This window comes from Cyrtonyx montezumae, unplaced genomic scaffold (genome assembly GCF_038088225.1).
Source record: "Cyrtonyx montezumae isolate F1298 unplaced genomic scaffold, pur_monq_1.0 scaffold_25, whole genome shotgun sequence".
In the NCBI taxonomy this organism is placed as follows: Eukaryota; Metazoa; Chordata; class Aves; order Galliformes; family Odontophoridae; genus Cyrtonyx; species Cyrtonyx montezumae.
In genome coordinates, this window is record NW_027071992.1 from 12,641,790 (window position 1) to 12,666,850 (window position 25,061).

A 25,061-nucleotide genomic window follows, 5' to 3' on the forward strand; every position below is an offset into this window, starting at 1 on the left:
GTTTACAAGTTTCCTAAGTATACTGGCCAAATTTTTTATTCATACTATTGAAATCAACATATACTCTAGTGAAGAAGAAAATTTATTTTCTCTTTACACACCCACCCCACTCTACAGCAACTCGAAGATGATACAAGTTATTCTCAAGTTGAAAGTAATAAGGGCTTGTTAATGAAAATTGCCTTTGATTAATCGATTTGCTTTTGATACTTTCTACTTTATTATTATTTTGTCTTTAGTTTTCATAAGCTACATTTCAGATGTTGCAAGAGTGTTGTCCTAGCAGTGCTTGTTTAAAGATATAAGCAAGGCTAGAATTAGCTAAGTTAATCAGGGGCTAGGGATTGCAAGTGTTAAGTCTTTCTTTCTCATGTCCTTCCTGTGTTTCTGCCTTCTTTTCTCTGTCCCTCCCTTCTTTCTGCCCTTCCTTTCTTTTCGATTCCATTTCAAATGAATCACTGAAGTGTCAGTTACTACACATTATGGTGTGGTATAGCTTTTCTTAGTTTATTTGATGCATTTGCTTGATGAATCATTCAGTGATGAAAAGGCCTGACCTAAAATCCAGTATTGTCAGTTGCTATTATTTAGCAACTCACTTCTGTTGCATTTTCCAAAGGAAAAAGAAGTGGATTGTATTTGCATGTCATATTCTGTTAGGTTTTACTTATTAGAATAAAAACAGTCACTGTTAGACTTCCAGAGGCTTTATTGCTAATATCACCACTGTATTACAAATGTATGGGAAAGCTGATTTCAGTCTTCAGCCCCAGCAACAGTCATAGTCTTTACTGCCTAGTAAGTAGTAGGTTCTTTGGACAGCATGTATTATGCTTTCTCTGCTCTGGTTCCTGTGACTGGGAAAAAAAAGTCTTGGTAGGGATGGGGGAGGGGGGAGGAGAGAAGGGAAAAAAAAAAAAAAAAAAAAAAAAGTCATTGTTTTCACCACTCTTGTCCAGACAGAACTGTGAAAACTATACTGTGCTCAGTTTTAGCAATGGTTCCTTCATTATGCATGACTCTTTGTTGTTTAACTGTTACTTTGTTGTTACTTTCGGGCTTTGTTTCAGATGAAATTGTACTAGGATCTGCACACCAGGGCACCTAATGTACTCTAACCACTAATGCTCATTTGATTCATGGCACCAAGGTCTGCAACACAGACAGAAAGAACATTGTTCCTCAGCACTGACTCTTTCACTATACAAATTAACTGCTATGGTCCTGTACTACTTCTAGCATAGATACCACTTGCCTCATTCTTTGAGGCACTGGGCTCCTTGTTTTTTAGAGCTCTCAGAAGTATGTAGTTATTTTTTTACTGTCACGTGTCATTGATAGTCCATTGTATAAACTACAATATCTAGTAACACTGAAGGATATAAACTGTGGACTAATACGATTAAGATAAACTTGACCTTCATAGAAGTTTTTCATGTTTATTCAAAGGAATACAAACTCCTCTACATGCTTTTTCTCCATTATTACTATTGGGTGCAGTCTCTTTTAAGGAAAAGAAAAACTAGTTTTGAAAATACCTGGAAAAGAAGTTGTGCTATTTAGATTTTTTTTCCCTTAATGCTAAAATTCACTTACCTGTATATACCTGAAGTTATATCTTCTTTCAATACATTATTTCAGTGTTTACCTGTTCATAAATGCTGTAATTCTGAGTAATTGAAAATAAAAATTTGTTACAAGTGGTCTCTGTTGAAAACAAGATTTCAAGTCAGTGAACTGGGAGAAAGAAGTTACTTAATCTCTTGAATTCCTTGTTTTCAACAGGGAGGCAAAATTTCATATTTTATGCAAGATCAATTAATTTTCACCATAAAATTTCATCTAATTCATCACTTAATTACATTTAGAATAAACATTCTACTAACATATTCAAAAGAAAAGGACAACTGCTTTAAGTACTGAATTTCAGTGTTGGAAGCATATTTTTGTTTTGATTTTCTGTATTTCTGTATTTTTTAAAGAACTTTGAAGTGATCTTGGCCTGAAAGGTACTGTGGAAATGAAGACGTCAAGTTTTCCTTCTGTTACTGCTGCATAGAAGTGTGGCTAGTAGGGCAAAGGAGGGGATTCTGTCCCTCTGCTCTGTGCTATGAGACCTCACCTTAAGTACTGTGTACAGATATGGAGTCCTCAGTAAGGAGTGAGGTGAGCCTGCTGGAGCATATCCAGAGGAGGGCCAGAAGAATGATCCAAGGGGTGGAATGTATTATTCACAAAGCCCTTGGCTATTGTAGAGTACTGATGTATTATAGACTGCATACTGGGATTTAAAATAGAAAGACAAATCAGACCTAATTACAGGAGTATTTTAGGAATTATTATAATAAAAATTTACTCTGTTACTCTCTTTCAAGTTGTTACATTTATTAGTCTGTGGCAGTGGATATGTACATTTATAATAATATATTACTATTTTTAGCACCTCTAAATCAGAATGTACTTCTTTATTACTAACAGGGACCAATAAGTTCATTGGCAATAAATCAGTCATCTTTGGTATAAAATGTGACATTATAGCGTCACATTTTGACTCACATTGAATGAATCAGTATTACTTTGGTAACTTTAATAAATAAATTAAGATGCTCTACATGCTAAAGGTGAAACAGCTAGGGAATACACATGCTGCAGAGACAGGCAGCAAAAAAAAGAGACAGTCTCAGGACTTGACAGAAGTTTGTTCTTTCTCTCTGAATGGAAAAAGGGAATGCAAATACATACCCCCTAGGTATGTAGTTCTCTTCTAAGAACCAAGTACCTGGAAATTTGGCAGTCCACAGAACTGGAGCATTAACTCTTTAACTACCAGTGATTTACATGATATTATGATGTGGAATACCAATGATAAAAATAATAAAACCATGAGATTTCTGAAAAGAAAAAAATAGACATTTTCTTTTTAAGCACAATTTCTCAAATACAAGCTAAAGGCTGAGAACTTCTCTTCCATACACAACTCTTCTTTGAGAAAAGATCCAGAAGTGAGGATGGAAAACTATCACCAATAACCATTCATCTTGACATGATAATTTTAAATTTTTCACTTGGTTCAGTCTCGTTCATTACCACAGTCCCGTACTGCTAAATGTTGCACACAACCATATCAGAATGATGGTTGTATGTAGGAAGAACTTTCACTTAAGACCTTGGAAAACCCAAAAGTTTTTCTGAAAAATAAAACAATGTGTGTCATCACCGAAGCCTTCTTCATTTAAATTTGGTTTTGGTTCACTAAAATCAGAGAGTCACTTTCCAGCCATAAAGTTACGGTGTACTCTCTTTTTATTTACCTTTCTTACCAGTAACATATCAAAACATTTAAGAAGAACTTTATGAACTTCAGGTACATACAACAGCAGATGCTCGTGTTTGAGTAAAAACATTGTGACAATTTTATATATTCTGATCCTGCTTATGCTAGCCAGTGAGCAAATCTTCATGAACAACACTGATATTAGTCAGGACCTTCAGAAGACATTTAGAATACCTGTGTACTTGTTGATGTGGTTAACTCCACTAGACTGGATATTAATTCAAGTAGAAAACTATAGATCTTTGCATTTTTTGAATGACAGCTGTTTTTTCCTGGCAGGATGTTTTTCTGACAAAGATTTCACCAGAAACAGAGTTGCCATATTTTCTACTGCGTTGTGTTCACTATCTTTATTCTGGAAGCTAAGAGAACTACATTCCTCTTCTTCTTCTTCTTCTTTTTTTTTAAATGATAAAATAAATAAAACATCCTCTAAATATCTTAGTCCTTGCTTTCAATTTTAAAAAGTGGATTACCTTTCTGTTTATATTTACAATTTCTAAGACCTCCCACTACAAATTAACAAAGAATGGTACTTCCAAAGATTCTGAAGCTGGGCCAGGGTTCAGTGAAGGTGAACACTATCAACAACATTATGTTTCAGCTACATTAACATTTAGAAGATAGATTCTATGTGTTTCTTGTCATGTTTCATAGTGCAAACAGCAAGATCTTCACCTTGAGAATTAAAACAGTAACAACAAAACCCCACAAAACTGTTGTGAGGCATTCACATGCTCAAATACTGAACACAGTCCTATTACCAGAATAGAGTATTAGCTTTCTAACCAGACAGTTGAGTGCAGTGTTCAAGCTGTTGCTTATGGATGAAAAAGTCATTAGATCTGCCTTAAGTGGAAATTGCTGAGATTTAAAGGAAAAATTCCTTGTCTATATAATTGCATAGAAAATAATTATTTATATTCTGAAATCCTTCACAAAATAATTGCTGGTACCAATAGAAGTAGAAATAAGCCAATATTATGTGAACAGCAACATTTGTTCATAGATTTTTTTTCGTATGTAGTTAGCAGATGTTTACAAAGAAATGAAACTTATGAGAAGTATAATGAACCAATAAAGATATACATATGATCTAAAGTCAAAGAAATATGAAACAAAATAAAACTATCTTGGCCGTATCTCATTCTGATACTCTGCATTGAAGAAGTATGATGACTCTCAGTGTTTATTCAGTGTAAATTTTGTAATTTCTAGTCAGAGGAAAGATATCATTGCAGGTTACAAACCAAAATAACAGAAGTGTAACCAGCTCTTAGCTATGGAAAATACACCGTAGCTTTGCAGTATCAGGTTGGGGATTTTGTTTTTGTTTTTGTTTTTTGTATTTTTGAAACAGAATTGGGACAGTGGAGTATAATTGTGATTTTGGAGATGGAACAATGTATTTGGGGAACTGTCTGGAAAACTTTGGCTTTGTACTTTATGTTATAGAGGGGAGCCATCAGTAGATAGTTGGGCAGTTTTACGAACAGGCAAGCTATATGAGAAACTATAAAATATGTTTTATAATTAAATGCTACTGAATGACATGTTCACATTACTATTTTTTTAAATTTAGTAAGCAAGTTGACATTGTAGAAGTGGGTACAAGACAAAATTTTTTGAGTGCCGTATTTTATACTGAAGCAGTGGAAAATCAGGAGACTTTCGAGTATATTTGCATCACAAATCTGGCATATAGATATGCAATTGAGTAAAAGGAGACTCAAAGTGGATACACTTTTATGTTGCTGCTACACAACATGCCTCTTCATGCATTGTTTCAAAGTGAGATTATTTTATTATTTTGTCTATTTTCATTTTATTCTTCTCTTCTTTACATTAACATCTTTATCAGTTATAGTTCTAAGCTAAACTATACTGATTTGAACAGTATGCTCAAATGTTTTTTAGCTGTCTTCTGTGAGAGCATAATGTCCATCAGACATCAGCTCAATAATGTCTTATATCTTCATTCATAAGGAGACTAATATTAGACACGTCACAAACAGCAGAAAGCCTATGTCAGCTGTGAAAAATAGGTTGCAAAATCAGATATGTGGTGCAAATTATGCTGATCTCACCTCCCCTTGTTCTAAAAATACCCATTTTGATCTTCACTGTGTAATTTTGATGATCTACCCTTGGAATGATAATATCAGTGATGAAATTCTGTGATATGCTTGCTTAAATTTCTTTGCTTTTTTGTTTCTATAGGACCTGCTGGGGGTGCATAATAGATTACACTTAGGAGATGAACCATCTTAACACACTCTAGAGGGGCAAACTGTTAAAGCTCATGACCTTTGATGTGTCCAGTTGATGGCCCACTTTAATCATATTAGGTAAATGGGGCTGAATAACCTAAATTATAGTCATGATTTATTTCATTTAAGGAATGTAAATTAACACTTGCTTTTGATGTCTATAGATATTTAGGAGGAATTAATTACAAGGAATTTTGGAATATTATAATTCTGCGTCCATCCTCCCGAGAATTATATCAAATATCTGATTATTGTACATATTGGAATGTCTAATAGCTGGAGAAGCAAAATGAAAACTGATAGTTGGTAAGAAACTTTCACCACATATTTTTAACACTCTTGCAATTTGTATTTACTATTTGCCAAATATAGCCATTACAGAAGTGGTTGTTGCACAGGTCTCAATGCAGATCTTTCATTTATTTGCTACAAAAATGTTCCAACTTGTTTCCTGCAAAACAGCTAAGCAAAATAGTTGAGAGGACCATAGACTTCTGCTGAAGAAGACTTCTTGTATGTGGAACATTTTGAAACTGTTGTTTTCACTTTCTTTTCCTCATTCTTCTCACCTTCACTTATGACAAGGTGTTACACTATCTTTTTCTTTTCTCTAAACTATTTCTCCTCTCTCTTGCAGCTACTACTGTATACAGTGTTTGCATTTGTCATTCACTGCTGTATAACTTGTGATTATGCCCCAGCTGAGCAGTCAAGCTGACAATAGATAAGTGGCTGTCACAGTCAGCAGTCAGAATGTAGCTTTGTAAAGATGTGTGTCATTTTGTTTCCAGAGTGGTGAATAAGAGCTTGTGGTTTGCACTGGAAATGTGAGATATGAAGTAATAGCGTTACATATGTGAACAGTGCTTGTCAAGAGCAAACTTTCTCCATTTCCCTCAAAGATTTCTGGTAAAGATCTTTTATAAACTGTTTTTAATTGTTATCCAGTAGATACATGCATAGAGCACCCAATATATCAAACTGGAATTATGCCAGATCTTTTTTTACCTCCCTAAAAATGTCTCTGATTGTATCTTTTGTAAGAAAATTATTCACATACAAAAGGAGAAATTAATTAATTTTTTTTTACACTAGGAGTCTCTCCTTTCTTGTGACTGAAAAATATTTTTTCAGAAAAAAAAAAAAAAAAAGAAAGCTTTTTAGTCGCATCTTCAAGCTGTGGACATAAATATTAGCCTTGGACAAAAACAGAATCATCTAGGTTGGAAAAAACCTACACTATCACCCAGTCCAACCATCCACCTATCACCAACAGTTCTCACTAAGCCATGTTGCTCAGCACAACATCTAAATGTTCCTTGAATACCTCCAGGGTTGGTGCCTCCACCACCTCTTCAGTGCCTGACCACTCTTTCAGAGAAGTATTTCCTAACATCCTGTCTGGATCTCCCGTGGTGCAATTTAAAGCCATCCCCACTAGTCCTATCACTGGTTACACAGCTGAAGAGGCTGATCCCCAGCTCACTACAACTTCCCTTCAGGTAGTTGTAGAGATCAATAAGGTCACTCCTGAGCCTTCTCTTCTCCAGACGAAACAATTCTAGCTCCTTCAGCTTCCCACCTTAAGATTTTCATTCCAGTCCCTTTACCAGTTTCGTTGCCCTTCTCTGGACACACTCCAGGGTCCCAGTGTCTTTCTTGCAGTGTGGGGCCCAGAACTGAACACAGTGCTCGAGTTGTGGCTTCCTCAGTGCTGAGTATATGGGGACAATTACTTTCCTGCTCCTGCTGGCAACACTATTTCTGATACCAGCCGGGATGCCATCAGCCTTCTTGGCCACCTGGGCACACTGCCGGCTCATGTTAAGCTGGGTGTCAGCCAACACCCCCATATCCATTTCCTCTACACAGTCTTCCAACCACTCTGCCCCAGGCCTGTAGCACTTCTTGAGGTTGTGGCTGTAGTGCAGGACCCAGCACTTGGTCTTGTTGAACCTCATCACCTTGGGTTCAGCTCAGCAATCCAGCCTGTCCAGATCCCTCTGTAGGAAATTTGAACAGGACAGGCCCCAATACCAGCCCCTGGGGAACACCACTGCCAATTGGTCACCAGCTAGATTTAATTCCATTCACCAGCACCCTCTCGGCCCAGTCATCCAGCCAGTTCTTTACACAGCAAAGAGTATATCTGTCCAAGTCATGGGCTGCCAGCTTCTGCAGGAGAATATTGTGGGAGACAGTGTCAAAAGCTTTGCTGAAGTCTAGGTAGATTACATCAACGCCCTTTCCCTCAACAACCAGGCACATCACTTGGTCATAGAAGATCAGGTTGGTCAAGCAGGACCTGCCCTTCATGAATCCATGCTGGCTAGACCTAGCCCCCAATTGTCTCACACATACCACATGATCTCCACATGATCTTCTGCGACCTCGCCAGTAAACCAGGAGCTCTGATAGATGATGGAGAGCATCTTGGATATCATCCCCACCAGTTCCCTCAGCAGTCTCAGGTAAATCTCATCTGGCTGCATGGACTTGTGGCAGTCCAGTTGGAGTAGTAGGTCTCTGACTGTTTCCTCCTGAAAATGATTTTTTTCTGCTCTCTAAATGAAACTTTAGGTCAAAGAGTAGAGTACCCTGAATATAACTGGTCTGACTTTTGAAGACAGGTGTACAGAAGGTGTTGAGAACCTCAGTCTTTTCCTTATCCTTAGTGGTCACATTCCCATCTGCATCCAGTACAGGACAGGGATTCTCCTTGATCCTCCTCTTACTGTTGATGCATTTGTAAAAGAGTTTGTTGTTCCCTTTTACCCCAGTGACCAGTTCAAGCTGGGCTTTTGCCTTTCTAATTTTCTCTGCACATCTTAACAACTCCTTTATACTCTTCCTGAGTTGCCAGTCCTTTCTTCCACAGGAGGTAGATTCTCTTTTTCTTGTGGAGCCTCAGGAAAAGCTCCCTGTTCACCCATGCAGGACTTCTTCCCTGCCAGCTCATTTTGCAACTCAGAGGGACAACCTGCTTCTGCGCCTTTAAGATTTCCTTCTTGAAAAACAACCAGCTGTCCTGGATCCACTTACTCGCCAAGGCTGAATCCCAGGGAATCCCACCTACTAGTTCTCTGAACAATTCAGAGTCTACCCTCTGGAACTCCAAGGCAGCAGTTTTGTCGTTCCCCTCTCCTACTCCACCAAGGATTGAGAACTCTACCATTTCATGGTCACTCTGCCCAAGACAACCTCTGACCTCCACATCCTCCACCAGACCCGCAGGGCAGCTCCTCTGATAAGCTCTCTCAACAGCTGCAGAAGGAAGTTACCTTCCATACACTCTAGAAACCCAAACTGCTTCTTCTGAGCTATGTTGTATTCGTGACATTTGTCAGGGAAGTTGAAGTCCCCCACAAGGACAAGACCTGGCAACCATGCAGTTTCTGCCAGCAGTACACTGAACACCTCATCTGTCTCTTGAACCTGGTTAGGCAGGCAGTCTATAACAGACCCCCACCTTGTCTGCTTTGTCAGCCCTTCCCCTGATCCTTACCCATAGGGATTCAACCTTATTATCCTCAACCACAAACTCAGTAACATCAAAGCACTAACTCACTAATGTAGAGAGCCATGTCACCACCCCTCCTTCCTTGCCTATCCCTTCTGAAGAGCTTGTAGCCATCCATTGCAGTACTCCAGTCATGGGAGTGATCCTACCATGTTTCTGTAATGGCAACTAGGTCATAGTTTGCCTGCTGTATAATGGCTTCCAGCTCTTCTTGTCTGTTGCCTGTGCTGGTGTAAATACACTTCAGATGAGCCCCTCGCCTCACCCTTGATCCCATTACCAGTCTCCTGCACTCATCTCTAGTGGGTCTGGTTTCATCCCCTTCCAGCTCCTGGGGAAGGATTCATTTCCTCCTTTGAGACAGGTGATACCTTTAGCAGATCTCAGGCCAGGTGCTGAGTAGTCTGTCCCATGATCAATGTACTGCAAATTCTTGCCTTTGCATGAGCCTTTAAGTCGTGTGTTTATAAGATGTGTTTTCCTGGTTGTCTCAGTATCCATCCCTGCCACTGTATGAATACAGGCAAATACTAGTATGCCTGCTTCATCACTAACCTCCCCAGACCCCTAAAATCATTTTTTTTAGTTCTCAGGCTTCTTACAGTGACCTCATCACTGCTGGCCTGAAGTATCAATAAGGGTAATAATCAAAGGGGTGGATAAGACTGGGAAGATTTCTAGAAATATCCCTGACTCAGGCCCCAGGGAGGCAGCACATCTCCCAATGGGTAGGGTCAGGACTACATATAGGGACCTCTGAACCTCTCAGAAGGAAGTCACCTATGATTATCACCCTCCTTTCTTTCCTAGTGGAGGTAGCCTTGAGGCATGGAGCTGACCGACTCACCTTAGACAAGTTTGGAGGCAGACCTCCCACCGCACCATCACTCACCTCTACCTCCAGTTTCAGGCCTTCAAACCTATTACATAGGCACCTGAGGAACAGAGGTAGGTTGAGACGGGAGCTGTATGCATTGCCAAGCTGGGTTCTGTTGCCATTCCTCTTTTCAAGTTGGTTCTCTCTGCTCAACTATGACAGAGGAGAGCATCCACCATGGTTTGAAGGGTGCAGAGAGTCACTCTGTGATGGTACTTAATCTCTCCACCCCCAGGCTGAGCAGCTCACCCACCTGCTCGCACCTCACGCAGGTAGAATCCTTGCCACCCTCTCCCTGCAGCAAATTCTATCTGTTCACACAGTGATATTCGGATTATGGGGGATTTCCTGGACTATGTGTCTCAAATATACAGGGCCTGTATGATGAAGTCTCTGGGAGCTTCTGACTAGAGGATTAAAGTTGAAGATGTCTGTGAGATCTTTAATAACTTCTAAATTAATTCCCACTTGGCTTTAGAATCATAGAATCATCTTTTCTCATGAAATTTCCTTAATTTATTAAAAGGTTCCAGGAAGGCTTATGTGGTACATAACATCTGGCTAGAAATCCGTGATAGGCTGTAACTGTTGTAATACTGATGTACAAGTGATAAAGTTATGAGGAAGATCCACTTCGACAAAACATCCTGATAAAAGCTTTGAATTCACTAGCAGTACTTTCACCTTCCTAAAAAGTGACTAATATTCCCTCTCATATTTTTTGTGCAGATTTTTAAAATGCTCTGAGTCAGTGATATGTCTCTGTAATCCAACTGCATTTGTTCACTCTTCTGTAATATTCTCTTGTTTCAGACTTCAGGAATTTGTTCACCTTCAATTCTGTTTATAAAAACTCTGCTGATGATCTTTGTACATTTCTTTTCATCAGACAAGACGACACATCTTGTCATTAGAGGCAGCAAATACTGTAAACTCCATTAACAGCTCACATGTTTTTAGAATGCTGAAAAACATAGCAAATATTTCCAGCAGCTATTTCCTGGGCCTTTGTTCAAAGAAGATATGAGTTAAATAGAATGTCTTTAATAAGTGTAATGACTCACTGAAATACGGGCTTAGGAGAAATGAGAATCCTTACATTTTTTGTTTCTTTTTTTTTTATTTTATCAAATTTCTGATTTTCATTCAAAATGTAAAATCTTAAACATTAGAAATGAGCCTATACCAATAGAGAGTTTGAAATACAATGTAAAGTTCAGATTGAAATAACTAAACTACCATCATGGTATGTGGGGACTAAAAGCTACCATTTGAGGCAAATAGAATTTTAAAGGTTAAAATTCATAAATTGTGAATGCTCCTGATTTTCTTGTTTTCTTTTATTGTTAATGCTTACTGTTCCATGCATGATAATCTTGTAAAAAGTGGGATAGTGCTGATAGGAGAGCTTGCTTACAAAGTTTGACAGCAAAAACATCCGAGAGTGTTTTAGGATTCAGATGATATAAGAAGAGGGTTGTAATAGTTGTTTCTGAGCTGACTATTACACCCATGAGAAAGACAGAAGTTAGACTGCCATGGATCAGATAAAATATACCCTACAGCAACAGACTAACTAGTGTACAAATACAAGGTACTTACAAGCCCTAATCTAGGCCACCCTACGCAAGACTTGTCTTCTGTATTTAAAGAAAATAAAAGATTTTCAGCCATCGAAGAAATGAATTTTCCTGGCAGCTTTCTAGAGATAGAAATGACAGTGAGCACCCTGCCTTTTTGGAACAAGAGTTTCATAACAGTATGAGAGAATATTAATCAATATTGAATTTCAAATGAAACTTTTAAAAGGACACCACCATTTCCCTAGTGATTGTAAAGCTCTCATTTTTCCGCAAATGTTCTTCAGATATACCCAACCATTTTCAGTTTTGGTTCTTTGTTCTTATAGCAGTTCTTGATGTAAACTGGTAGAACTGAACAAGACTTGGTACACTCAGGCATCTCTCAGATGTACAAGCACAAAAGAAACCTTTCAAAGAATACATCTGAATTTGGGATAAGGGCAGTTTCAAAGTTGTTATATGACAAATTTAAATAACTAACCAAATTATCTTTGAATTTCCCTGTAACAACTGTGAAATATTCTGTCTTAGTCATCCATCCCAATGGGAAATGCATTCCAGAAGTACCATGCACTCCATTAATCTGTCAAATTGGCACTATCCTATTTTACTGCTAATTACCCTTTTTTGTTATATAGTAGTCAAGACACTCCACATGTGATTTTTAAGTGATTAACTCTTCCTTGTAATTAGATGGTATGATTAAAATATACTTTATATTATGTCACTGTTTCTTTTTAAAAATGACATTTATGCTGGTGGAGAAGAAGCTCCTAAAATAATGACAACCTGCTTTGATACAACCATCCATTTAATGGATTCTTATAGTACCGAAAGGCCAATAATCTTTTCACTGTCCAGAAGTTAAAATGTAAAAAGGCAATCTACATTTAAATAGTGTGCTGTAAGTTATTTGAGGGCACATAAAAATGTTTAGAAGATGCAGACTATCTTCTCAGCAAACACAGCCTACAAAGCAAACCCAAGAAACACAGCTTACAAAGATAACACAAGAAACTCATTATGGCATTCTCAGCTGGTTTTCATGGATAGCTATTTTCCCACTGTTGACTCATTTCTCTGTATTTGGAATTAATTCACAAATATTAAAAGATAAATGAAAAAATCTTATTGGTAATTATACTCTTTGTATTTTATTGTTAAAGTTATACATATGGCAATATTCTGCAGTTCATATACATAAATCACTCTGAAAGTAATGTCTCCTTATTTATTTCCATGGAATCTACAACAGACACAAAGAACACTAAAGTACTATTTGATAAAGCAAATTCTCAGCTACAAAACACTATTTTTCAGCATAGTCACTATCATTACCTATGATTTTTTGTGAGTCATGAACAAGAGCCTGCATGCTTCACTCCTAAAAGTCTGCAGTGGAGGAGGTGACCCGCTGTTTCACATCTGCTATGATAGAAATGTTGTCCATGTAGTTCCATCATTCATCATGCATACAGATGAAAGTTGGAAGGCACCAAGACTGGCAACAAACTCCACCATCTTTAGACTGATACGGAGCTGGGTGTGATCATGTTGCAGAAGAAAGGTTGTCTTCTCTGGCCTGACCCTGGAAGTTTGAGCCTTCAGCTTAGTAGGTATTGCTGTACAGCAGTAAGTTAGTAGCTTATCCAGGTTGCTGGACATTTGGAAGGATTACTCCTTTCCTAGTCCAGAAGATATTTCATATCATTTTACCCACTGAGGGCTGTGCCTTGAACTTTTCCTCTGATGGGGAATTCACATGCTGCCAGTCAATGGACTGCTGTTTTGATGGTGTCCTGTAGTGGTGACACTACATATTCTCACTGGTGATGATGAGGTCCAGGAAACTGTCACTCTCAGCCTCATATTTGTTCAGTATGTCCTGAGAAACTTGCACACTGTGTTCCTTCTGTTTCTGTCTGAGCAGCTGGTGGGACCCACTTTGCCCAAACTTTGTAATATTGCAGTGCTGTCACCATTGTTTCTGATACACTGAAGTCTATATTCAGCTCCCTGGTTGTAATCAGTTAATTTGTGTTGACAAACTGATCAAGATGCCCTTCATTTTGTGGTATGACAGCTGTGCATGGCTGTCTGTACATGACCTGTCTTTCATAACACTGTTGCTACTGCTGAAATACATCACCCACCACCCCAGTGTGCTCACATCCACCATCTCCATAAATGTTCACAAGTGCCAGTGAATGTCAGTGGGTACCATTTGTTCTGTACAGAGGAATTCAGTGACACAACTTTGCTTCATCCACTCTTCATGTCAGATGCCATTCTGTCAGACTGCATTTCTGCTGTCATCTGTCATAGGATAACAAAATGCAATGGAATGTTGGTGGGAAGGTTCAGCTTCTACTGCCATACAACCATATCTGCCTCTGATTTCATGGGCAAAAATAATAAAATAGGAGGAGTTATTTTCAGAGCAGACCTTGTATGCAAGGCATTTCATTTCTTAAATCTGGCCTCAGCCTTCATCTTTTGTCAGTAGGGCACTTCACTTAGTTTCAAACAAGACACAAAAAATTAATTCTATCTTGTTCCCATATAACTCCTTTTACAGATCTCTATACCTGTTTTTTAGACTTAGATCTCCAGCTGCTTATACCCTGTAATTCATTTAAGAAGTAACACAGTCAGTTTATAAAGTTTTAGCCAGTATGTCATCTTCTGACACTTGTACCATTGCATCAGGAGCTGGCAGTGCAGTGAAAAGAGATATCTCAGTAGTAGTTCAGTCATTGACAAAGTGATTAGCAGACATTCTACTTGTTTAGTATGCCTCAAATAATAATAAAGAAGATTTATTTCTAAGTAAAGAATTGATCCTGGCTTGAAGGACTGTGTCTTTGTCTGCCAATAATTTCCTTCAGAACTCAGTGTATGTCACTAAGGGTGATGTCTGTAATACTTCTGAGAGTGTCTTATTACAATTGTAAGCACACTATTCTGAGGGGAATTAAGTTGGTCCTTGACTGGAGAATCCTTGGTGGAGATACAAAGCTAATGTAAACTTTTTTTCTGTTTCTCTATTCACAAGTCATATATTCCTCAGTGGGTGTGATTCCTCACCATAGTTCTGCAAGGGTTTCTCCGTCGGCCTTGTGATTTACCTGGGGTCCAAGTCTTTCTGTTCTTAACACTTCTCCATGGCTGTAGGCTACATATTATGGAGGGGTCTATAGAAGGCTATGTCTACCAGTCTAAAAATCAGTCACTTTTGACCTGCATTCATCAGGAGCTATAGTGCTGGCACCCCTGAAACTCAAGTTATGATTAAATTTTGTTGGGACAGTACCTAGATAGAGGTGCTTACTGGTAGGAAATCTCCCAAACAATGATTTGAAGATATAGTTTTGAAGCAGGACATCTTCAAATAAACTAATAAATATCAAGTTCAAGAATGTCTACCAAGAAGACAAGAGCACAGTTTATCTGCCAGTTCTACAAAAAGTTGTATGACATATTCAGGAAGGAGCTGAACTTTGAATTTCTGTCAGTCCCAAACTCTATGCTTTGTTGTCAAAGGCGACTGACACTACTGACACCAAAAAATCTAGGGCACGGGTTAAGGATCCTTATTACCAAACCTCTGCAGTCCATGTCATCTTTTTCTTCTCCATCAGAGAAACTAGATATAGAGCAAATCTCTGGTCTGCCAGGAGCCTTGATATAATACATTTTATTCATTCATTGCTTACAGCGTCCCAGATGAAATCCTTTCCAGGGAACAGGATCCTGGCAACCATCTCATGAAGCAGCTAATTGTAGCCCAGTCAGATCACTCAAATAGGGTAATAAGCACACACCATTCTAAGCCATTCTAGCTAAGGAACATAAGTATCTCTAGTAAGTACGTAATGCAAGAACCTATATCTAAGCACTCAAGATGTGGGAAAGAATACTGAGTGTTACATGTCACAGAAGAGTTCTCACACAAAGGTTTATAAGTTAATGTTTTTCAGCTAAACTAAAAGGATGAGTTGAAATCAATTCTACTGAGAGAGAAAGGAAGAAGACACAACAATTCCTTAATTATTCCTTAACAACTCCATTCTTTGTCAGGTCTATGTTGCTTGAGGTCACAGTCTCAACCAGGGCATGGCTGTTGCAGCACAGGCTGCCTCCAGTCTCAGTGTCTCCTCTGGACTGGTGGAAAACAGAACGCTTCACTGAATTTTCATAGATGTACAAAGTTTAACTAAAGAGCGATTGATGACTCCAGAAATAAACTGGCTGATTCTAAGTTAGCTGATTTGAGTTTGCAAAAATTAACATTGTTGTAATGATGTTGTCCTCCTCTAATTCACTGCTGCTGTCCACACCTTGTGAAAGAGATAATGAAGTTTTTAGAACTGCTGTTCTAAAAAAGAACAGTACAAGAGTGTTCTCAATCTGCTTTGTAATTAATCATGACATCATAGAATCATTAAGAGTGGAAAAGATCTCTGCCATCACATAGTCCAACCACCAATCACCACCACCACTTTGTTGCAGCAGAAATTCAGGTATATCCCCTATACTACTAATTGGTGTAAGAACACAGAAATTTGAAGAGTTTTTATAACATCATCTAATGTTATATTTGTAGAACACTGAGTAAAATGGAAAAAGATCTGAAACAGGAAAATTGACAGTTTTCCTGTTACATTTTAAAGTGAATTCTCAGATCTATGGTCAGTGGAAGTCCCAGTACATTTGCGTAAAGCACCACATCCATTTCAGAAAATAATAATGCAACCATAGAATTGATGGTTAAATGTGAAAAGCATAGACATGAACTTCTGAGACACATTTTCAACTAGCTATAGAAAGAGTGAGGAACTTCTTGTGAAAAAAACCTCATGGCCACCAATTTTTCAGAGCAAAATTGAAAAAGAACAGCCAATCTCAAAACCTTAAGAGAAAAATAGTAGATAGATGCTAAACAGAATATTTACCGAGCATGTGGAAGCAGAGAAGTGTAATGAGGTTATTGAAATGAAATTGCTCCTGATTGTGGCATTCTATCCAAAGGAGTATTCACATTTTACAGTTCTCAGGAAATTGTTGTGAAGCTATGCTACAGTCACAAACTTCATTTCCATCTGATCAAATCAGGGACTTTCTGCAGCAATGGACAGCTTGGGTATATTAGTGTGATTTCTCTAGTGGATTTTCATCCCATTTGACAAGAACACTTGGAAAACCACTGTATCACCAGAAAAGAGGATTTCCTGTACTGAAAGTGTGCTGTTAATTATTCATCAAATTTAATTTTGCATTCTTTTGAACAGACACACCCTGTCTCTTGTGAAAGATCCAGGAAGTCTGTCTGACTTGCAAGTTCCTGTGCTAGAAATGTACTATTAGTATTACAGCTAGAGTACGTTTACAGCAGTGAGCCACTCTGCACAAACAGGAAGGTCATTTTCACTGTCAAGGTCTTGTTTGGAGGGTTTTGGGAAATCATCCTTCCAGCACTCTTTTTTGGCTTTATTTACAAGGCTTTAACTATGATAAACTTCTTATACAGAGCTATATCTGAATCTACTGATCTACATGGTAGCCAGTAACATCTACTGCCATTAATAATGTCTCTTGTAGGTTTTATCAAAGTTGAAGATACTGTTCTCCTCTGAGTTACATGTGATTTACACTATACCAAAGAAAAATCAGTGGAGGAATACAGAGGCTGTGTTCTGGATTATAAAATAGAACAAAGTATTTGCAAATACTTGTGCCCTCAATTTTTATTTATTTTTATTTTATTATTTTTTTATTTTTATTTTTGCTTCTATTTTTTTTGCAGCAATAGTAGTGTATGTATATGTCACCTCTCCCTTTTCACATGCCTGAACTTCAGAAGTGTCAGCTTTCTTTTCCTCCTTTTTTTAACTCTTTTCTTTTTTCTTTTTTCAACCATTTATGAGAAAATACTAAGGTTCAGCTTCTGATGCCTGATGCTTATCCTCTGGATACCATGAAAATACGCTTCTGTATTTTGAATGTATTAAGTGTATCCTGCAGATTTTCATGACAATGTTGAGAAAAACAGTGTAACATACAAAGAGACACTACAGAAATAGTATATTGATTCTGCACATGGGATATCAACTACTGGGTTCTTTGTTTGTTTTAACAGTCATGGTGTCTTACAGGCAATATAGTGCTAGTGTACAGATATCACACTCCTCTGTAATTTTGTACTTTGAATGCTGATGTAGTTAAAATCTATAAGTATATTAATATTTATTTATGGTATGTGGCCTACCACATGCACATCAGCCCTCCACAAAGACAACACTGTAATAAGTTACTCTCAGAAGAGGGAAGTGAAAATTCCGTGCGCAGACATTGCTGCCATCTGCACACAATGAAACAACATACTGCTGGCTGCCAGCCCTGATGTTGGCAGGCCATTTGTGATAAGACAGGGGGGAAGTTCCATCACTAGAGTGAACAGTGAAAGAGATAAAACTTAATCTTGATAGATAATCCTGTTAAAATGGAAATGTGAAAATATTTGAACGTCCTCCCTGATACTAGTAAGCTATTCTATAGGATTAGATGTGAGATTGATACTCGGTATTCATAGACATCATTTCTTTCGTAGAGCTACAAGCTTCTCTCAAGTCTTAAGTGACTTGCTTTTTAGCATGTAATAAGTTCTTAACCTTATCAAAGAAAAGCCATAATAATTTTAGGAAAAAAAATAAAGTAGGATTTATTTTGCAAAGGAACAGATATTATTTTATTTGCTATCCCATTTCAAAGATATAATTCATTTTCTGTTAAAAGTTGACCTAGTTAACAATTTCTTGTGAGAGTAAAAAAAATGGCTGGAACTTGTTTGTTTTTGCAGTTGTAATAGAGGCAAATAAGTCCTTCCTAAGGAACCAGATCTTCAGGTGCTTGCTTGGAGCTAGATTCTCTTTTATACATGAGCAGAGGAAGGATTGTCTCAGGAGTCTGTCCTGCCTTGGGTGGCTCATGGGAATGCCTGGTAGAAGTGCAGTCTTTTTTTCAGATACCACTTTGCATTCCTCCTCTTTCCAGTGAAATGATACAGATCTTCACCACACTCAAGATATATTTGACAGATTAACACCCTATGTTATCTCAGTCTACCTCAATATTGGACCTATGCTAATAATGAATCAGTGATATCTGTAGGACTGACATAGTTTATAACTACAGTTCTACATTATTCACTAGCATGATAAAGATTTGGTGATCTGGTAAAAATCTGAACAGATCTTTACACAGTTGAGTGATATATCAGAATTAATTACTCTATATAATTAAAATATTTTAGGAAGTGAAGTTATTTTAATCTGCTAGTTTTTACGAGTCCTAATAATGAAAGTAATTTTCATATTTTAACTCATTTATCTTAAAAGCCTTGGTAGAAAATTGGCAATTGGAGATTCATGAGAATAAAAATACCAGAGGAATGATGCTCCTGGCAGTAAATACTGCATTCTATTGCAGAAATCTGATAAACTGAATTTTGAACCTTGAGATTAGAGGCAAGTTTTCAGAAGAACAGTACTGTGAAGCCTTTGCCTTTGAAATACATATATGAATCAATGGAGTAGCAACTTGATCAGTGGCTCAATCCTGAAAGAACTGATGAAGCACAGAACAGGGTGCATATTTGATTCCATGCACTTTTACTTAATCATGATACACTGTATTGAGTTTAACTTTGCAGGTTCCAGGCCTCTGTTACAAAGAGAGCAACCAGGAGGGGGAAAGAGTCCTTGGAGGATATTAGTTGACCTGAGAGTAAGACTTCCACAGTGTGAATGTTGGGAATGAAGTGAGAGTTCTGGAAGTAAATCAATAGATTCTTCTGAGTATGCAACAGGTGGAATTGGTATCATGTCAAAATCCAGTGTGAGTAACTATGGGCATTATGAGTGCAAACATATTCAGATACTGCAAATCAGAAAAAAAGTCTGAAAGATTTCACGACACTAAGTATAATTACTTCATATGAGAAAACACTATTTAGATGACAAGTTAATGGAAAAATAATTTAATCATAAACATTACTGCTTTTCCCTTCTATTCATAACTGAAAAGTTTCCTCCTCCTCTCCTCTTTTCTGCTCTCTGCTACTTCTTTCTTTTCTCCTCCTTCCTTTAACATGTAACATATATTGTAATATGTGATTTCTGTGATGTTATGATATCATATGTTCCATATATTGTGTTAATGTAATTACTGAATTTTTTTTGTGTATTTTTATTGAAAACAAAGGGAGGAAAAAGGAATTAAGTTATGGGTGGGCATACTGAAAGGAACATGAAATTCAAACATTAGCATGCTCTGAAGACTGCAGATGGAGTGCTGCCAGCCTGCCCTAGGGAAACTGGCCTGAGGTCTGTGACTGAAGAGCCACCATAACCGTTCACCTCCAAATGGGAGATGCTATACAGAATCCTTTCATTAGGTTAAGTGTTATGTTTCCTGCAGGCTTTAAACAAAGAGGTATAACAGAATTGAAGAGAAGAACACTATAACAGAAACTGCAAAGCTTCAAAGAGGAACCAAAGTGTGTAGGTTTATCTTTGTGATTGCAGCTACCCATCATTTACACAGGTGAAACAAGCCTTACTCATAACTGAGCATATGAAGGGCAAACAAACATAATATTCCAACCACAAGTTATGGAACTAAGAACAAGAACAATTCTTAGTAAGTGTCAGATTTGCTTGGAAATGGCAGTTTCCTCTCACCCAGAGGCTAGTTGCCTATTGCAAACCAGAAGAGTATAAATGTCTTTATTCCTATTAATCTGGAGAAGAGAGGAGATTTATGGCGTATTTTGAGATAGACAGGGGAAGAATCCTTTTAGCATAGGAAGTGAAACATTTCCAAGCCACTGAATTTCAAGGGAGAGAAAGAGTTCTGAAAAGAGTAACGAGCAAAGCTTCAGTAATACCACAAAATGAATGAGGGAGAATTAACTTTCTTAGTAGCTGAGTATGATGCTGTTTGGTATTTATAATGAGAATACTGCTGATCATCCCGTGGTTTTGTAGCTGTTAATGAATGGTGCTCACACAGATGCTTTGGATCACAAAACTTTTCAGCTTCCCACTCTGCCCTGCCAGTGAGAGGCTGGGGGTACACTCTTGGGCCGTCCTCATGGGAGGGGACAGAACCAGGACAGCAGACCCAAACTGGCCCAAGGGATGTTCCATACCATATGGCATCATGCTTAACAATGAAGCTTCAGGAATTGGCTAAGGGGCTGCTTCTGCTTGGTGTCAGACTGAATTGCTCAGTGTGTGATGAACAATTGCACAGTACACCATTTGTTTTGTATATTCTATTATTACTGTTATTACTATTTGTTTTCCCTTCATTTTCCGTCCTTTTAAACAAAGGATGGCTTCATCTTTGTGTCAACCCATGAGTTTTACTTTTTTCTTCTCTGATTCTCTCCCCCATTCTGCTGGTTTGGGGAATAAGGAGATGTGTATGCAGTGCTGAGCTGTCTCCTGGGTTAAACCACAACAGCCTCTAGTCCAGCATGCTCTCTAGTGAACTGCTAATGTTTGTTCTGCCTGAGTTAGTTAATCACAACTACTTTCTTGTCCTCTGCAGATGTATCTCCAATAAAGAGATTTTAAATGACACTTCTGAACATCTAAATGCTTTTCATATTCAGCATAAAAATAGATAGTTCCCTCCAAGTGCAAAACATTTGTGTGGAGTCAATGGCAAGCCTCAACCATTGTAAAAGGTGAGCCACCCTTTACTTACCAGTAGTCTGTGTACTATCTATATAAAGCCTCATGGAAATATACCATCCTCTGCAATATCTCCATCTGAATTCCTTTCTTTAAAGCTATTTGCTCTAAAATATGGAATACATACTGCTGTAAAATAGGAGAAAACTTCAGAAACAGATATGGGGAACAGGTCAGTTTTCGTGGATTGCTGATATATTGGGGTGTTAAACTGGCATTTAGACTAGCCAGAGGAAAACTGGGTTGACTTTTTCATTAAAAGTGTAGGGAATAGAAACTATGAAAATGAACATTTACTGATGCTATGTTTAAGATAAAACTATGATTTTTTTTGACAAAATTTTTCCCTAGCTTTTCCTGAGGATTTTATGGAATAGCATGAGGATATCAGAAAAAATTACTAGCTACAATTCAATTTGGAATATTTCAAATTACTGTAAACATAGTTTTTCATTATTTGCATTATTGTGCTGTCCATAGACCTCAGTTAGGGCTAAAATTCTGTATGTATTTGTGTTGAAAATGATATTTACCTGTGAAGAATGTAAAATACAATTCTAGATAAGATAAATGACATCAGCAAGGCTTTCAGTTCACTTAATTCCTCCTTTATTGTTTTAATATAATTTTTCTGTATTTACAGAAACTTTTATATAGTATTTTTCATCCATAGATTATAGAATCTGTTTAATAAAATTATATGGTTACTAATGTGTAACTGAGCTTAATGTAACAGTCCTTTTGTCCTTAAAAATCATGAGATACCTGTTCTTAGTTTACAAATGAAAGAAAAAGGGATAATAATGCATCAGCAGAGTGAGATGCAGCAAAGCAGAGCAGATGTGACATGACTCAAGCCCCTGATGATTTAAACCATAAACAAACTACTCTAAAAGAAGTTAATGGCACAATTTAGGTCTCTGAGTGACTCAGTTGAAATCAGAATCTCACCTTCTATTTAAGGAACTAAAACATCCAGTGTTGATAATCTTAACTAGCCTTAAATTGTGTCAGTCCACTTTGGCAACATTTGGTTTGCAGATCAATGTCTTGGAATACCATAACTACACAGATGTTGTTGAGTCCTTGGATCAGTGGAAGTGTTATTTCCTGACAGGCTGTGATGTTTAAGTAGGTGGGTTTTTTATCATTTGTATCAAAGATAATTACATCATCGACTTTATAGGGTTCCTTGGACTTTTACTAGCTATTGAGTCAAAGACTGTGACAATTGAGTTATGGTTTTGCTGTTTCCCATATATACATGTATATTATGCTGAAAACAAACAGTGTGCACTTTTAAAAATAAGTCCTTACCCTTTTTCTGGACATTTGCATACAGGTTTTCCCCCCTAGATTTCTCTTTCCATTCTTTTCCTCGTTTTGATCTAGGAGAGCCATACTGCACTTTAGCAGTAGTAGTCATTACTCAGTAGCTATATCATGCTTGCTGTCCAGAGGTTTACCAGGTGCTACAGATATGAAGAAAGATGTACCACACTTAGGACCATCAGATACAGTGGTTTTATACATGCAGATTCCTTTGTTTTCATCTTTCTTTCTACTCAGTACTGAAAAATCCACGACAAGCTTTTCAGTTTATTATTGTTTTAATTTAACAGTAGTTACCTAGAACAGAAAACAACATCCACAAAAAATGTCACTCAGAGTAATAAGATATCTATTGCAATGCTGTACACTTATTTAGGTTGATTCAGGAGGCCTTAAGGGATGTACAGTGTAAACTATTTCCATGGCCTCTACTTCGAAAACAATTTTAATTGGCAATTATATAGAATGTTGGAATGTATTTTTTTCTATTTGTTTTGGGAAAGGGTGCACAAATTTAAATATTTCACTCATAAATTTGGCCTTTTCTAAGGTCAAAAGTAAAAAGAGATTAGTCATCCCCAAAACAATTTGTGTCCAAGTATCTGCATGAGATAATCTCCCAAGGAAGAGAAGACAGGTCATTCAGCAAGTCTAGATATCGACACAAACCATCAGTTTTAGAAATGGTTATGTTGTGAGACCTTTTGTGGATGGTGAATAAATAACAGCATACTTATGAATCTAAATAGGAAATTGTATCTTAAGGTAATCTCTGGCCTTAATTGTCATGTTGATTAGTGATGTAGAGGATACATTATTCAGTTTGTATAATTGCAGAGGACAGAGCTTCAGTGTGGAAGCTAAAAGGAAATCATAGTAGCAGGTGAAACTGGTAGAAAAACTGGTGTAATACTGACTTCTTACAAACACTCGCTCACGGAGCATTCAGTCATCTTTTCATTAGTTTATCATTTTGGTGTCTTAAAATGCAATCACCTGAAGTGATCCAGACCAGCTGCCAGAGGAACGGGGAACTGACAGAGCTCAGTAATGAGAGGAGATGCCAAGATATGTGGAAATAATTAAGGCCACTTGTACTGTGAGAATCAACTTCGATCTAAAAGCATGTTGTAACTCAAGCATATTGCAGCTCAAGCAATCATTCATGGGAGCAGAAAGCTGTGTCTGTCAAAGGTAGGATATTCATGCAAACTAATGGCATCGTATTTCATCTACTTCAGCCCACTTTCAGTTGTATTTAGGATATATATTTTCAGCTCACTGTGATCTCTGAACAGAGGAGAGGATCTGTATTTTAGTCAGCTTGTAGCATGCCCACTTGAACTTTGGTCAGCTGCAGGCCATTTGCAGGCACACAAGATTCACAGGCTGCCATACAGTGAGTCACTTCTTTGAAATAACTTGATGAGTAAAAGAGCTATCCTGCTGACTCAGCATGGGTCAGACACATGCTACAGAAGCATGACAGATGCACCTTCCCTAAGGTGTTTGCAGAAGTGAAACCATCCTTGCCAAATCTGAGGTACAGTTATGCTGAGTGAGATTTAAACATTTTACTACTTAACTTATCAACACAAAAAAGATGGAAAGGTGGATATGTGCACTACATCCAGTACAAGAATATTAGAAACAGAGAAAGTGATCTTGTTCGCTTGTCAGTTTCTGGAAAAATGCCTTTCATTTTATGTAAAATCATTTCTATTGACAGTCTGTGTTGGTACCTGCAAATACCATAGCAGTTTGTACAGGGAGATCTGCATGGCTGTGAAGAATATCTCCATAGTTACATTGTTCATGTATGTATGAGCAGCAAGGAAATTTTGAGATGAGAAGAAAAATAAAAAATGTGTTCTTGAGAGAATTAAAGCTACAGATTTGTTTCTAATGCCCATAAAAATATACTGATCCACCAGTTTCTGAGTATTCTTCTGTAGGGAGAAAGTAATGTAGGGAGTTTAGATTTTTTTTTCCTGAGGCTTACTCCTTCTAACAGTCATAGTCTTCTTATGCTTCAAATTCAAATAAGTTTAACTACATTTTGGACTGAAATCATTTTTTTCTTCTTTGACAGCATGTTTTTATGTTAAACTATGCCTTCTCTGGCCTCTGCCTTTTCTTAGTTGACTTGCACTTCATGAAATAGAGGAGCACTACTCTAATAACTGTGGTGGCTCTCTATCGAAGATTAGTGTAATTGTAGCCTTGTCATCTAATTATGTAGGATGGGAGAAAAGTGGAACTGTAAGTCAGCCACAGAAAATATGAGGAAGCTAGCAGACCTGCCAGGATCAGATTCTGTTAGGGAGTTCCCAGGCTTTTCTTTCAGAGAAAGAGGAACACCTCAGTGACAGAAGGTCCTCATC